We start from the raw sequence: 14,777 nt of genomic DNA, 5'->3' as shown, positions 1-14,777 counted from the left end.
TACGGAGAAGCAGCTTGCAGCATTCACTTTTGCATCTAGGCTTTCTTTGATAATTTCACCACAAATTTCTATAATTTGGTTTTGTACGTCTGGTTTAAATATGAGACATTATTGGGGCAACTTTCCAAATGGTTCTTCAGATATGTATGTCTACAATCAGCTCGCATGCGAAGAATCGCTCTGAAAATACCCATATTTTAAGCGGGGGCTTTGCTTCAATCAATAGGACCACTGTCCCTATTTGGCCACGGAGAGCCAGATCTTGTCGCCCGCAAAACAGAACTGCCTCAATAATAGACCGTTCACTATCTTCTGTTTTCTCTTACTTTACTTAGCCTGCCCTGGTCCAGCTGATCGATCATATTTGGCGCGCTTCCTGAAATGTGTGGAGAAAATTATCAGACGCCAGCTGACAGTCACGGTGATATTTAATATTTTCGTGTGTGTGGAAGATTGCGAGCGCGTGCTTCCATTTCTGGAACGGCTTGGACACGCGCGTTCGAGTGCGTGCATGTTGGCCCAAGTTTATAAAAACATTAAACCCAGAAAGTTCCAGAATTAAAAATCAGAAGCACGCCTTTGGAAATGTCAGTGCACCTTTCGCGTCAAAAGTCTATGAGAATCAAGCTTCGGAATTGAAATCCATGCGCTCCGTAGTTTTCGGTGCCGCTGCGAGATGCCGCGATGCGCCCGCTCGCTATCGAAAAGCCCTTGAAATTTTGTGCTCGGCTTGGGCTCCTTACGTTATGTGACACCAGGTGCATGGGTGTTGCCACGAAATCCAGCCCGAGTTCGCAATTTTCGCGCCAAAATGTGTTTTCGAGCGTCAAAAAGACATTGTAGACAAAATCCAGAATGATTCCTGGCGCCGGTGGTTGTTGTGGTCGGCGGTGCACGACAGCACGAAAAAATTTCGGGGGGGGGGGGGGGGCTGGAGCCCCATCAGACCCCCCCCCCTCCCTGGTTACGCGCCTGGTGCGCTGGGCGTGATCAATGCTTCTCCACGCGCCTTAAATCTTTGCTTCCGAAAAGGGCGGGAGTCCAAACAGTCAACCCTACGCTTTAGTGTCCTTCGCTCGGCTGCATATTGAGGGCACACGCCAAGTATGTGTTCTATTGTCGCGGGATGGATGCGACTAAGGTAATAATACCTAAGGTAATAAACTTGCGCCGAAAGGATACACCGAAATGAAAGATATGCGGTGGAGGGACTTTATTCAAGATTTTATTATTATAAAAGAATATTTACGTGACAAAATCTAGCTGCTCTGTCCACAATTACATAAAACCGCCCATTCATATTTGTCCCAGGTGAAACATGGAGGATATAACGGAGAACGTGATTACAAAGGCGGTGTATGCCTATTAGGAAGATGTGCCTACAAAAGAATTCCAAGAGGATGTGAACCTGTATACATCAAGGTAAAGTCCACTAGAGAGGTAGCCTTCATGGTTTCTTTTGATCATTTTTTACGGGATGGCACTGAAATACACGACCTTGTGGGCAAGTGTATAGCCGTTGCTTTGCTTAAAAATTCAGCTACTTTTCTTGCTATAGTTATTTTAGAAGCTTTAAATTATTCGTTAGTTCTTACCACAGTAATATCACTGTAATGTATAAACACCGAATCCTATCGCGCACTTATCTCTGAACGTCATAGCTCGCTTCATTTGAAGTTGCCATCTACCTTTTTTTCTTGTCACTATTTTTTTATGGAAGCATTTGCATCGCGCAGTTTTTCAGCAGTCGATATGAAAGACTTCTCTTTGCTCTCTGATCCACACCGCTCTCTTCCCGCCTAACGTTAAGAGACCGGAAGACAGCGGTGTCGATCAGAGAGAAAACGGGGATAGTCACTAATCTAGTTGACATTAAGAGGAAAAAATGGAGCTAGGCAGGCCATGTGATGCCTAGGATGGATAACCGGTGGACCATTAGAGTTACAGAATGGATACCAAGAGAAAGGAAGGGTAGACTAGGATGGCAGAAAACTAGGTGAGGTGATGAAGTTAAGGAATTTGTGGGCGCAAGTTGGAATCAGCTAGCGCAAGACAGGGGTAACGGGAGATCGCAGGGAGAGGCCTTCGTCCAGCAGTAGACATAAATATAGGCTGATGATGCCGAAAGACTTTATGTCCGGGAATATATCTGGGGAAAGGGGAAATAAGCAAATGTAAGTTTACCGAAAAAATGCAATACATTTCTGACAATACTTGTGTTATGTTATATTTGGGTGCATGTGAACTCCCAAAGTACAGCACTGATAAAAGAGACCGAATGAACAAGTAAATTTGCATGAGTGCCGGAATTTCGGCAAAACAAACATTACCAAATGAATGAAAGATGACAAAGACAGTCTTATTTTGAAGCGGTTGTCGTGGTTTCACTGATGGCTGAAAATTGCTTTTAGGTGCGTCATTCTTCAGTTGGTCATACTCATAAAATTATTTCATTGCTGGGGCGGAAAGCAATGCCGCTTTAAAGAAGAGGACTGTGCTTATCAATTTACTTGCACACTTTGTTTTATAGATGCATAAATATGAGTACGTATGGGGCTCCTGCTTTGCCCAGGGGACGCTGCGATAATGGTGCTAAAGAGCACCGGTTGTCCTCAACTGGGTAGTACCAAGCTCGGTCCTCTGCTTAGGAAAGCACGTTTACAATATGAACCCGCCACTTTCGGTTGTGTTGTACCGCGGCCTGCAGCGAATATCAGGCACCGAATATTGTTTCAGCGGTGGCACACTGCGTAAAGGCAAGAAATTATGCAACGCCAAATACGTGTACGCCGTTCAAAAAATAAGCGGCGAAGTTTTAGCTCGGTGCCAATCGCAGGTGAAGTGAGGCGCGTACTAAGTTGAACTTCAGATAAGATTTGCTTGCTGCTATATTCAGACGCACAAACGCGTAGAAATGCTTGCAATAAATGAATTCACAGCAGCGATTAGCAGACATCATGTGTACGGAGTTGCTCGAGCGCATGACGGTACGCGCCGCGATGGCAGTAGTCTTTCAGCATGCCGCGAAAGGGCGGGCCTCCTGCCATCTTTGTTGACTGCATGCTGCTAGACAAGTAGCTATTCCTGCGCTGTAGAGGCGACCATCTGTCCTCTTCGCAGCTATAAATAACTGATGCAATGCATATGAGCTCGCGGTAACGTACGTGCGATTCGCGCGCCGCAACGCGAGCTCGTGCGCTGCTCGCTGCTTTAACGTATTGGCTTGAGGTCAAGGATGAGCACATTTAACTCTCGAACCGGTGCTGCTCGTAGTGGGGTAGTGAAGCTATCCAGCGCGCCCGATGCTCCGCGGCGTGAGGCCGTGAAGGATTGATTGATTGATTCTGGGTTTTTACGTGCCAAAACCAGTTTTTGATTAAGAGGCACGCCGTAGTGGAGGTCTCCGGATTAATTTTGATCACCTGGGGTTCTTTACCGTGCACTACAACGCAAACACACGGGCGTTTTTGAATTTCGCCTCCATCGAAATGCGGCCGCCGCGGCCGGAATTCGATCCCGCGATCTCGTGCTCAGCAGCGCAACAGGCCTTGAAGGAAATCGGATCTTGGGATTGAGGCCTTCTTGCTCTTGGCAGCCCACGACACAGCAGTAACGACAGTGACGCTTTTTCGAGGCTGAGCTAGGTCTCTCCGGATCGGCGTCGCCGATTCCTCCTGCTTCCAGCATTACGTGGCACGGCACACGGAGAGTCCGTTTTCGTAAAACTAGGCTGCGGCCAGCTGACAGCCTGGTCGGCGTGGTCTGTGAGAAGAGACGAGCCTTTTCGCACTAGCAACAGGGCGGAAAAAGTGCAAATCAACGCAAAACTCGGACTAGAAACGTGCTTCGCCACAGCCAGGGCTCAGTACTACCCAAGCTCGTACTACCCAGATAACTTTTCTTGCCAGGTGCCGCTACTATACCTCAAGCTCCAGCGCAAGACGCGCATAGAAAATAAACATTTGGGAGCCGCCTCTTATCCACTAACCTTGTGTTTCCTAGCTTTGTTATTCACGATGCGTGGCCTCAAGATCTTCAAAAAGAAAATGGCGTCGAAGGTTTTGAAAACATGGAGCATGTTCGCCCACAAAATGAAACATACGACTATAAGCTTATACTGCCTGCTCGTAACAAATATGTTTGTGCATTTCTAACAATGTACCCTTTGTTACCTAGGGTAGGCTTCGAAAGTAAACAAAAAACTACCGTAATGAATAACAAAAGTACGGCAGCGAAAGCAAATTATAATTTCCTACTGATTGAAAAGTAGCCTTTGTAAAATCATGTTCACCAGGGAAATCTGTATTGAACTTTGAAATTGTTTTGTTTCACACATATATTGCAATTTACTAATTGCCGCTGTTAAATTGGCACGGCATATTCATATAGAAATAATTATCAGGGTAACATCAGTTTCGAGATATTCATTCTCGTAGTTTGAGATGAAATACACAAGCGTACCACTTTTGTGCTACAATACATAAAACGGGCGCGTGATAAAATAGTACGAACAACAGTGCATTTTTATCGCAAGTTTCACTGTGGATATCTCGTAAGCCTTGTGATCTCTAGAACTAGTTCGAAGCGAATATGCCTTGCCAACTAACGAACGACAATTTGTAAATTGGAATTCGTGCTGTAATTTTAACACGAAAGTGTTTTATGCCGGGGTCCACCAAGACTTCACTGACGTATTTCTGTCACGGAAATACGTCATAGAACATAATACAAAGAAAGAAACCAGAAGAAAAAGTTCCACAAACATGCAAAATTTGGAAATCGAACCCACGACCTCTCGGTCCGCGACGATAGATCGCCGAGCGTTTAACCCATTGCGCCACAAACGCATTTGCAGAGAGCTACACAGACGCGCCTTATATGTCTAACACTCCTCCGTGTACCCGCGCTCTTGCTCGGGGCGGTGCCGCCGCCTACGAGCAGAAAAGAGAAGTACTGCATTATGACACTAACGCGCACCGACAGTGAACGCTTCGGTGGTCTCAGCACTACGGCGCCTCGATGCCAGCATTCGAAGGGACGCTGGCATCAAGAAGCACTACCAACGCCACTTATGTGGCGTTCACCGTACTCAGCACAGCAGAGCGTGGCCTCCGCAATTAGCTCTGAAAATGTTTCAGAAGTTGATCGCGGAGGCTGCAATTACGACGCGCTGTACGCGCTGATTTGACTCGGTGACGATTCAGTTACGTGCTTTGTCTTGCGCGTTGTATTAGTGTGTCAGTTACGTGCTTCGTCTTTCGCGTTGTGCTAGCGTGTGCAGCGTAGTGCAGCTTCCATATGCACGACGGTTGCTCATGGTCATCGACGTTGGTAGTCGTGATGGAGGAGACGTGCCACCAGGCGTCAGCGTGGGTGCATCAACGCCTAAGGGCGCTTTAGCCACAAAACACCAATAGACATTATATATCAATGTGCAATAAACATTACACTACTTCTGTGAAGACACGTTTCACTTTCGTGTTCTATACCGATTCCTATATAAGAGGGATCAACCACATTTTTTGAAAGGTGAATTGGTCAACATTTGTTAATCATACGACTAGGAATTTTCATTTCTCGTGGGATTGACGTCAGCCGCATAGAGTAATCCTGTTAGAAGGCTACAACAGAGAGTCTTAGGGCGTCTGGTATTCCGGTAAACGCAAGCGCACTGGGTGTATAGGTCAGAGCGCTGCACGGGCTAGGGCTTACCCGAAAGCCTGGGCCCGGCCCATGGGCCGGGTCGGGCCACGCCGGGTAGGGCAGTTTTCTTACGGGCTCGGGCCGGGCTCGGGCACGGCATGTGCTATTTGACCCGGGCCGGGCCGGGCTCGGACTTTCTGGTGGTGTGCACGTACGTGCAGCGAGTTCTCCTCGCGCGTCTCGACTCTGAAATACCTGTTGCTCTGGCGCAGCTGGAATCTAGCAGTGCTACTCCTGTGTACTTCCCTTTTCTTCTTCCGTCGTATTTTGTGTTGTTTGAACAGAATGTAAAAGTCCAGAAACACCGAAGTCACCTCAAACCAAAAGGATGCCATTGTATTCCTTACCTAAATTATTGTAATTTCTGCTTTCAGCGCGGTGTAAGCGCTTTCGCGACTTGCTGAGTCTTAAAAGGGGAATTGGTAAAATGATGACTGGTAGGATAAGATAATTCGTCAAGCGGCTGAAATATGGCATAAATCCATCCATGATTGAACGCATGTTCTCAACCGGCGGTATAGCAGCAGCGCATTACGCTGCACCATGGAGGAACGAGAATCTTTCATTCTCCATTTACTTCATTCATGCGCTGCGCTCACAACCGGTCGTGACTGCGCATCAGCTAGAATGTACTAGAAGACGGTTAAGTGGGATGAGCGGTTGGGGTGGTGCATGCTTTGTTGGAAACTGCTGGCTATACTGCTTGGCAGGGTCATTCGTAATACTTCGCGCTCTGGTATTTTCGTTCTGACTGCTCAAATGGTGTTCATAATTACATATGAGATGTATTTCTGCCTTAGGAATAAATTCCTTTCATCCTGTTTTTTTTTTCATTTTTTTTATTCCGCTCGGTGATCTTTTTCGGTCTAAGGTTGGGTTCGGGCGAGTTTCAAGCCAGGCTCGGGTCGGGCTCGGGCATAAGGAGTGGCGGGCCTGGCCGGGCGGGTAACGTGGATTATTTCCTGGCCCGGGCCGGGTCTCACCATGAAACATTTGGTCGGTCTTGGGCGGACAGCTCAACCCAAGAACGGGCTCGGGCCGGGCGGAAAAAATCAGCCCGTGCAGTGCTCCAGCATGTGTGACCCGTAAACCGAGCAATCGCAGGGAATTGTGGGGCGCGCCGTCTGCTAGCAGCTTCCGGTTCGACGGACGACCCGGTGGCATCGGCGGCATGCCCGGCGCACGTGTTTTTCTACGCGGTTTCAATGGTCAGTCGCGCGAAGCTTTCCGCCCGCTTTGTCGACCAGCAATCTCGTACCATTCATGCAGCTGATTTCTAGGTTTCAGTTCACTCTGGGCGTGACGATGACGAGCCAATAAAGGCAAGAATACGCTTTTGTTTTCGTTTCAGCAGCCTTTTTTGTTTCTGCTAGGTTTAGCTCTACGACATTTGCCGCTGCTTGGATGCACCGTCACTGACTGCTCTGCCTGCGCGTCAATCAGACAGATGAAAAAGCTATCTTTATCAGATAATTTGTCAAGTGTATAGAAGCATTACTTGGAAAATCTGAGGCGATGGCTATAGCAGCCTGGTAAATACTGCCCGGTGATCATCGCTGCAACCGATATCGTCCGGAACGGCGCAGCTAGCGTACTTATAAAATGAAGTGGTGAAAATGTCTGAAAACTGCGCGCCGTCAACGGCATTTCTTGGTCGAAACTCGAGGTTCACTTGAAGTGGTACGTAGTTAGATGTTTTCGCTTTTTTGTCAACCAGGTGGGGAAATGGCCGTATCGATGACATATCACGGCTGCTAATTACCTGTATCTGTGTTCAAGGTACTAAGGTGGTCTAGTTCGTTGCGAGTATTATGTATGTATCTCGCTGTGTCCCTTTTAAATTTTCGCTGAAAAAATTTGTTTCATAATACCTCTAATCACGAGAGTAGTGAAATAGTTATTCTTGCTTGAGTCAATGTTAGAGAAAGAAATATCTTAGGGAATCATTCCGTGTCGGCCTGACACAACTCATCGCCACCTGATAAAAGGCGCTCTACGTTAATTTTTGGAAGTGGCAACCATGCCTGTGATGCTTGTGCACAGCTGACTCAGCAAGGGATGCAGCAAGGCCGTAGTTACATGAGTTTACCTTTAACGCTTCAATTTGAACAGCCAACGGCTGAACAGTCGACCATGGTTTTGCTAGGCGCCGGCAACCCGGTAATCTTCAAGTGTGACAAAGCCGGACTGCAAGCGCATCAATAGGCTTCTACCGCGAAGCGGTGGCAGCGGCGGCGCTTCCTCTCGAAGCGGAAACAGGGAGCAGATGGTGCATCCCAGAATCCCTGGCTTTTATTGCGATAGCAATTATACGGACACTTCAAGCGAATTTCCGCCGTCTTCATCGCAGTGAGGTTACGCATAAAGTCCAAGGGCGATAAAAATCTCGGCACGCCGTATGTGCGAGTGAAAGCGCGCCGGGGACGCGCGCCTTCACAGAGAGCGAACGCACAGCGGGAGAGCAAAAGCGACTTCCGTCGCGCGAAAGGCCGTGGGGGTATGGGAGGGAGGGAGGGAGGGGGGGAGGTTGGGCGACGCTGTGCTGCGGCACCAAATGCGTATCGTGCAAACGGGCGCGAGTGTAACTGGCGACGCAATCTCCCACGCGAAAGGAGCAAACCGGGAAGGCAGCGTGGGAGGAAGAGGGGGGGGGAGCAGCTTCTACTCTGCCAACAAATGCGTTCTTGTACTTTGCGCCTGTGCCGACTGTCGCTGTTGTCGCGCTCAACGAATCTTGAAAGCGATCTCCACACGGCTCTGACCTTTGTATGCGCAGTGCTTACGCAACTCAGTTTCCGTTGAAGCGATAGACCGCGCGAACCTGGGCTCGCTGCGGCGGCCGCGCGAACCTGGGCTCGCTGCGGCGGCCGCGCTTCTCTAAGCCCGCGTTTTGACAGTGGTTGTCTGCGTTCATCGAGTGTGATGTATTCATGTTTCCTTGTGCGCGCTGACACCACGCTTGTTAATTTAGTTAGTAAGCGAATGCGTTAAGCTTATGCAGCCGATAAAACTACTATCCCTACTCCTCATAGCTCTCTACTAATTTGGTATCGCAATTGATGCTTCGCCTTTCAGGCGAAACTGCGACATTGTTTTACGGGTCACCTATTACCAGAAGAGCAAATCCGAAACGCGAACGCCCTGAACGGTGCAGCCACCTGGTGGCGCAGAGTTCAACGAGACAAACACCGCTGATATTGCCGTAACGAAGTGCATTCTACTTCGCTGCTTGTGTATATTTTCGGCAAAGGCGCAATCTTGTGGCTGCCCAAAATGTGCCCCAGTAGCCAAGTAAAATACAATTGCTTACTGGAATATTAGCTGTGTTTGTCTAGTTGAGATCTGCATCACCCGGTGGCTCCAAGATCCAAGGCGTTCACACTTGCGCCTCCGCCAGCCTGGTGAAGCGCCCAGTACGTTTGCATTTACCGCTATACCGGACGTGCTAAAACTGGTGAATCCCACCACAAGCGTTGCTCATCGCTTAGCGTTCGGAATGCAAGGTGCCATAACACCTACGCAGAGCTAGTCATAAGCGCTGCCCATGTGGCAAGGCTGGCTACGTGGTACAAAAGCGATAAGCTATTAACATCCCTAAAATTAAAATAATATTTAGCTTTATGGTGTAGTTCCAGCTATTGGGAGTGAAATTTCATAGACGGCAAGCCATTACTCAATGACTTCAATTTACCTGAAAATAGCGCGGTCCACTTCACGCAGTGGGCAGGCACCAGACTCAGCCAGAAAGACAGGTTCAACTGAAATGTTTTGGAGATAATGGCTTACCCATATCCCCCCAAAACTATACGGATGGTTTATTGAAGAGGATTCATGGAGGCAAAGCATATGATCGCTTATCAAAAATCTATTGAGCTGCACTAACCTATCTCACGAATAGAAATGGTACGGGTGCTTCATTACACTCCAAAAGTCTTCCTTACAACCTGTTTTCGTGACACGCCTGGAAGAAACACTTCGCAGATATGATTGTGTCGTGCGAAAAATGCGAATTGCTTGCTATATACACAAAATTAAATTGGTAAGCGACCCTCTAAAATATTTCACAAGTGCTAATACAATAAAATATGCCTAGAAAACGCATTATTTCGCAGTGTAGGCATGTGGTACAAATCTATACTATTTAAAATACGACTGTTTTGGGAACTATATATCGACTTCGAATATCGAGTCCCATCAGTTGCGTTTGTTCTAGATTTTTAGATTACGGCATAGCCCCGAGATAACCAAAATACTCCGTGAATATGTTAATACTCTACATTATGGGTATTTCTATGTAGCATTTCAACGGTACCCAAGTTGGCTGCGCTTTTACGTGCAAAAGAGGGACAGAGTTCAATTTCTTACCTGTTGGTTGGCCATGCCTGGTAAGTTTTTACCTTCTGAGAGGTATAACTTTCTATTTTCTTGCGATATCAATCAATATATGATCAGGAAAGTTAAGCCTAAAGCTATCACAGCCTGTGGAACTACATATATTCCTGCACAAACCTCTCTAACATATACTGTAAGCCAGTTATACCCCGAACCGGATATATTTTATTTTCGTCGTAGCAAAACCTAAGAATATTTTGCAAATGTTTGTATTGTTGCTTTTGAGCGTCCAGCATGTGTACGGCGAAGTGTGCACGCAGCTGTCCCCAACCAAAGAAAGCAGCCATATTAATACAACCAAGGCCTTGACGACAGCTACGCAGGCATTAGCCCACACATGAGCAGATATGACTGCCGTGGGTGGACACTATCACTTGGTTCCTGGAAGCGCGGATACTACACTACATCCCTTATCTTAACAAAGCATCTGTGGTGCTTGTCCCCCACATGTTCTTGATTACGCCATGTTTAGGTGCCTGTGCCAGCATTTTCTTCGAAGGCACCTGGAATATTTGTGCGAACACAAGAACATACAAACATGTAGGTTATTCAAAAAAACGTAATATCACACTGTATACAAAATTTGACGTGTCCAAAAAGAAATATCAAATGGAGACTTGTATCAGGCATTTCGTAATACAGTTTTGTTTTCGGACTTTACGCGTCGAGCGTGTCACGCAAGCGGTAGGTGAGTGGTTAAGCAAGAGAACAACCTTTCTGTCGCAAGTAATCTTCGGCATGCTCTAGGTGGTTGATTTGATGACCTGACAAAAGAATCCAGGATATCCTAGCTTCCCTCTGACTTTCGCTAAACAAGTGCGTGTACAAGAACCTGTGGATTTGTTTGCAGCTACACCCCGGGTTCATCTGAGCGACGTACCACCCACGTCTGCAAGAATGTTATAAGATCACGCCGGTTGCATTTCTGTCCTTTTCAAACATACGGTCCCCTTGTCGAGTGCATGCTAGACAGAGATACGAAGGTAGTTCTTGTCGTACGTCTCGACACGTATGTATCTCACATGCGCCTTAAAGCTAGTCACTGCGGGCGTCTTCATCGAGCCCCGGCTTGTGCCTAGTAGTTACACGCAGCCAAAGACTAAGGTGGAGCCATGCCTGACACCGAGAGTGAACACCAGCAAATAACGAACAAGGATCCCACTGCGTCTGCTTTCAGAGCCATAGCTGCTTCTAACGTAGTTGGCCTACCGACGTCTGGGAACGGAACCCCACGACTTGGGGCATATTCAAGTCGAGGCCCACTTTAAGCTCTCGTTAATTGCATCGCAGACTCGCAAGCACCTTCGCGTGGTTGAGGCGCTTCCAGCGGTCGTCGTCGATGAGATTGATGCATCCCTTGCCTTGTTGGCGCAACGAGAAAGGGGGAAGGCGCCACCGAACCATCCGCACCCGTGTCTAGTATCGCTAAAACAGGGAAACCTACATTGCTCACTTCAAACATAGTCCTTTAACGATGCCTGAACTTGACACCGCGCTTGCTGCTTTTAGGCGCTCGTCTGTCTTCGGACTTGACGATATTTAATATACGGTTCTGTGCCACCACTGTGTCGAATTCTGTAATTACTGCAGTCGTGTTATAATGTTAGCTGCTGTCGAGTGAATTTGTGAAAAAAAAACACTTGTTATGTTACGATGCTTTCAATCGTGAAAGTTAGGTTGTTGCAGTCGTATTAACGCCGCTACGAATTAACAGTGTTTTCCGAAAATAATCTTATTTTTGTTACATTTTCGTAATGTCCTCCTTACACGGCTTCTTTTCAGCACATTCGTTCCCCAGGATCATACGTAAGAGGTACTTGCAAGAATGGAAAACATAGGAGGAGAATTATATGCATGCCAGATGCTTTTCATCAACAGCATTAAAAAGCGCGTCTACAGATGAGATTACATAAGCAACATGTTTAGAATTTGGTTCCCCTGCCTCGATCTCTGTTCTCACTAGTTTATTCTATTATGCATAGTATTGTAAAGACGGATTACGTGATAATAAAGTGTGCATTGAACGACTTCACTCGGGAATGTGTTGAAACTACAAAACACTTGCACATCAGACATCAAACAACAGATTAAACTTTTCCTAGCATAGCCAGTTTTGCTGAGCATTTTATTAAAATCCTTTGCGAATGTAACAATTCTTTGTTATCACGCAGTTCTCGCTCATGGCGGTGACTGATCCTTGTTAAAAAAGTGTTATTTGTGGTTGACTTCATCTATTCTCCTTTTTTTCCTTTATAACTTTATATAGCAGATCAAAAACCTGACAGGAATGTCGATATACATAATTATTGACATTAAGTGCGACAGTGCAGTGGTCCTTTTCCTTGAAAGCAAAAGCAATATCATTATGCCTGTTTCTCGATAAGCAGCAATTTTAAGTAAACGTTAGTTTTTGCATTCATTAGCGACTGAGAAAACTTCATGATGTAAGTACCCTGTCATCAGAAAATGCCCAGCTGGTGTGTACTCGTCTGTGTCCTGCCCGGCAGTGACTTAGAAGAAGGTGGTCCGAAGAATAGAAAACAAAGAAAGAAAATGTGCATGTATTGTGATCTTGCTGGAAGAGTCAGTATTGTAATTATTAGAGATAAGAAGCCTAGTACATCTGGCAAATGAGAAATTAACATTCTTGATTAAACTGAGTGGGTGGCAACGGTTTAGGAAGCCGGCCCACGTTGTAGTAAACAAATAAAACATGAAGTTCAGGGCTTTGTAACGTTTCGATTGGTAAGGATAATAGAACAGCATCCACTTGAAAGTTAAGGGGCCTTTAAATAATCATAGCAGTGTCGGTTCATGTCAATGTCACTCGTCTGTGTAAAATGAAAGGTAAACCAAGATGTCCTCTGGAGAATACACAGCAACACCAGTGTTACATCGTGCAGTTTTAGTCCAGCCATTGTTGAATGCTGGTTTGCGCATCGTATTAATTGAAACCTGTTACTGACTGTCTCCAGCTGCCGCTGCGGCGGTACTTGTAGGCCTTCATAAGAGTTTCAGGTCCAAGTAGTGCAAAATATAACAGTTTATAGAGGGTAAATAGCACCATAAGTTACGTTCTGTGAGCACATAAGTCCGCGCTAAAGCTGAAACTACACTTTTAGTAAAAAACAATTGCAGTTCACGAGTGATGGTTGTCCCCACGAGCTCCATCACCAGCCTCCTGATTACCTGTTACATATCTGTGTCATAGAAGAAACTGTAATTTAATAATATGTACAGCGTTAGATGTCATGTGGTGTAGGTATCACAATACGCAACTAAACCCTATTCCGAACCAAAAATCGTAACTGAAGCGGAGTTTTAGCCAAACCTCAATTCGAACGCAAACCGACATTCTTGAAACATGCCTCAAAGGGCCCCTCACCAGGTCTGGCTATTTTGAGCTGACAAGCGCAGTGCCTACAATACGCGCTAATGTAAGTATTACACCGGTGTGCGCCGCGGAAACAGGTTAAATTTCAAACTAAATGCCGTTTGCCCTGCTCCTCGCGGTAGCCGCGTAGCCTCTCAGTGAAAAATTTGCACTCAAAAACCACTGGAATGGGGTTGGACGTGGGCACAAAGTGTTGGAAACACTAAAGGATGATGGTAGAAGTCATAGTAATGAGCATGTCGCAGCAAAATGATAATGACTCAGCGAAAAATGATTAACACTCAAAGAGAGAGAGAAAGAAATGGAAAAAGACAAGGAGGTTAGCCAGTGTATATACCGGCTGGCTACCCTGTACTTGGGAAAGGGGTAAAGGGAATAAAAGGTGATAGAAGAAACAAATAAATAAAAAAAGTAAAGTAAGAAAATTCGCGCAATAACGCGGCCCTACACGCTACAACATTCAAAACCGGTTGCACAATTCACAAGCCCTTAAGAACTTCAGCAGAGCCCTTAAGCCCTTGAGTGCCGATGCCCGTCTTGACCAGTGTCCTAAATGTTTTTCCTCTGAGAGGGGGTGATTGTCCACTTTTTCAAGCGCAGTCGCGAGCACATTTCTTGCCACATTTTAGCCCGTCTGGTGGCCCCCTTTTCCGTTGGTTCACCTCGTTGCTCGGGTGAATTCCGTGCAACGATCGATACTGATCGCGATCACTGGTGCCTATCACACCACCCGTACGTCGGCCCTTCACATCCTGGCTAACTGTCCCCCTCTCGCCGTGGAGTTAGACCGCCTCGCTGCGGAATTCTCCATTTTCACTCTGCGGCAAGTTACTCATTACGGCCCCACAACCATCTACCCGGCCCAGGTCGAATATCCCTGTCCTCAATGGACCGATCACCCGCGTGAGAGGTACCGCTTTCCATTCATGCGGTTAACACCTCCTCAGGCGGCGCAGCTGGCTGGAGCGCGGGCGTATCATATTTTTACGGATGGCTCCTTCTGCAACAGTGCGGCCGGCGCCGCTTTTGTTGCGTTTGAACCGACCGGTCGCGTGGCTGCGGTTCGGAAGTTCTGCTTGCTAGAGGCCTCTAGTGCGTATGCCGCTGAGGTGTGTGCCATGTCGGAGGCGCTCGCATACGCGGCGTCTGTGCGTGGCACGGCTCCGGTGTACCTGTATACCGACTGCTTGTCCCTCCTCGCCTCGCTCTCCGGTCTCCATGCTACGGCCGCGCGCGTGCGACACATGAAGCTGCACTGATGCCTGCACGCCGCGGCGGTCGCCCACCT

General features: G+C 47.1%; 1 long non-coding RNA gene across 1 annotated transcript; it reads left to right on the top strand.

Moving 5' to 3' along the window:
* The first annotated feature begins 1,317 nt into the window (after window positions 1–1,317).
* On the top strand, window positions 1,318–12,082 carry LOC125944598 (uncharacterized). The gene is made up of 3 exons (XR_007466299.1): window positions 1,318–1,440; window positions 10,002–10,088; window positions 11,878–12,082. It is a non-coding gene; the product is annotated as an uncharacterized LOC125944598 (long non-coding RNA).
* The last annotated feature ends 2,695 nt before the right edge of the window (window positions 12,083–14,777 follow it).

Source organism: Dermacentor silvarum, chromosome 4 (genome assembly GCF_013339745.2).
Source record: "Dermacentor silvarum isolate Dsil-2018 chromosome 4, BIME_Dsil_1.4, whole genome shotgun sequence".
Lineage (NCBI taxonomy): Eukaryota > Metazoa > Arthropoda > Arachnida > Ixodida > Ixodidae > Dermacentor > Dermacentor silvarum.
Note: the sequence above shows the minus strand (reverse complement) of the source record. Positions and strands in the feature narration are given on the sequence as shown.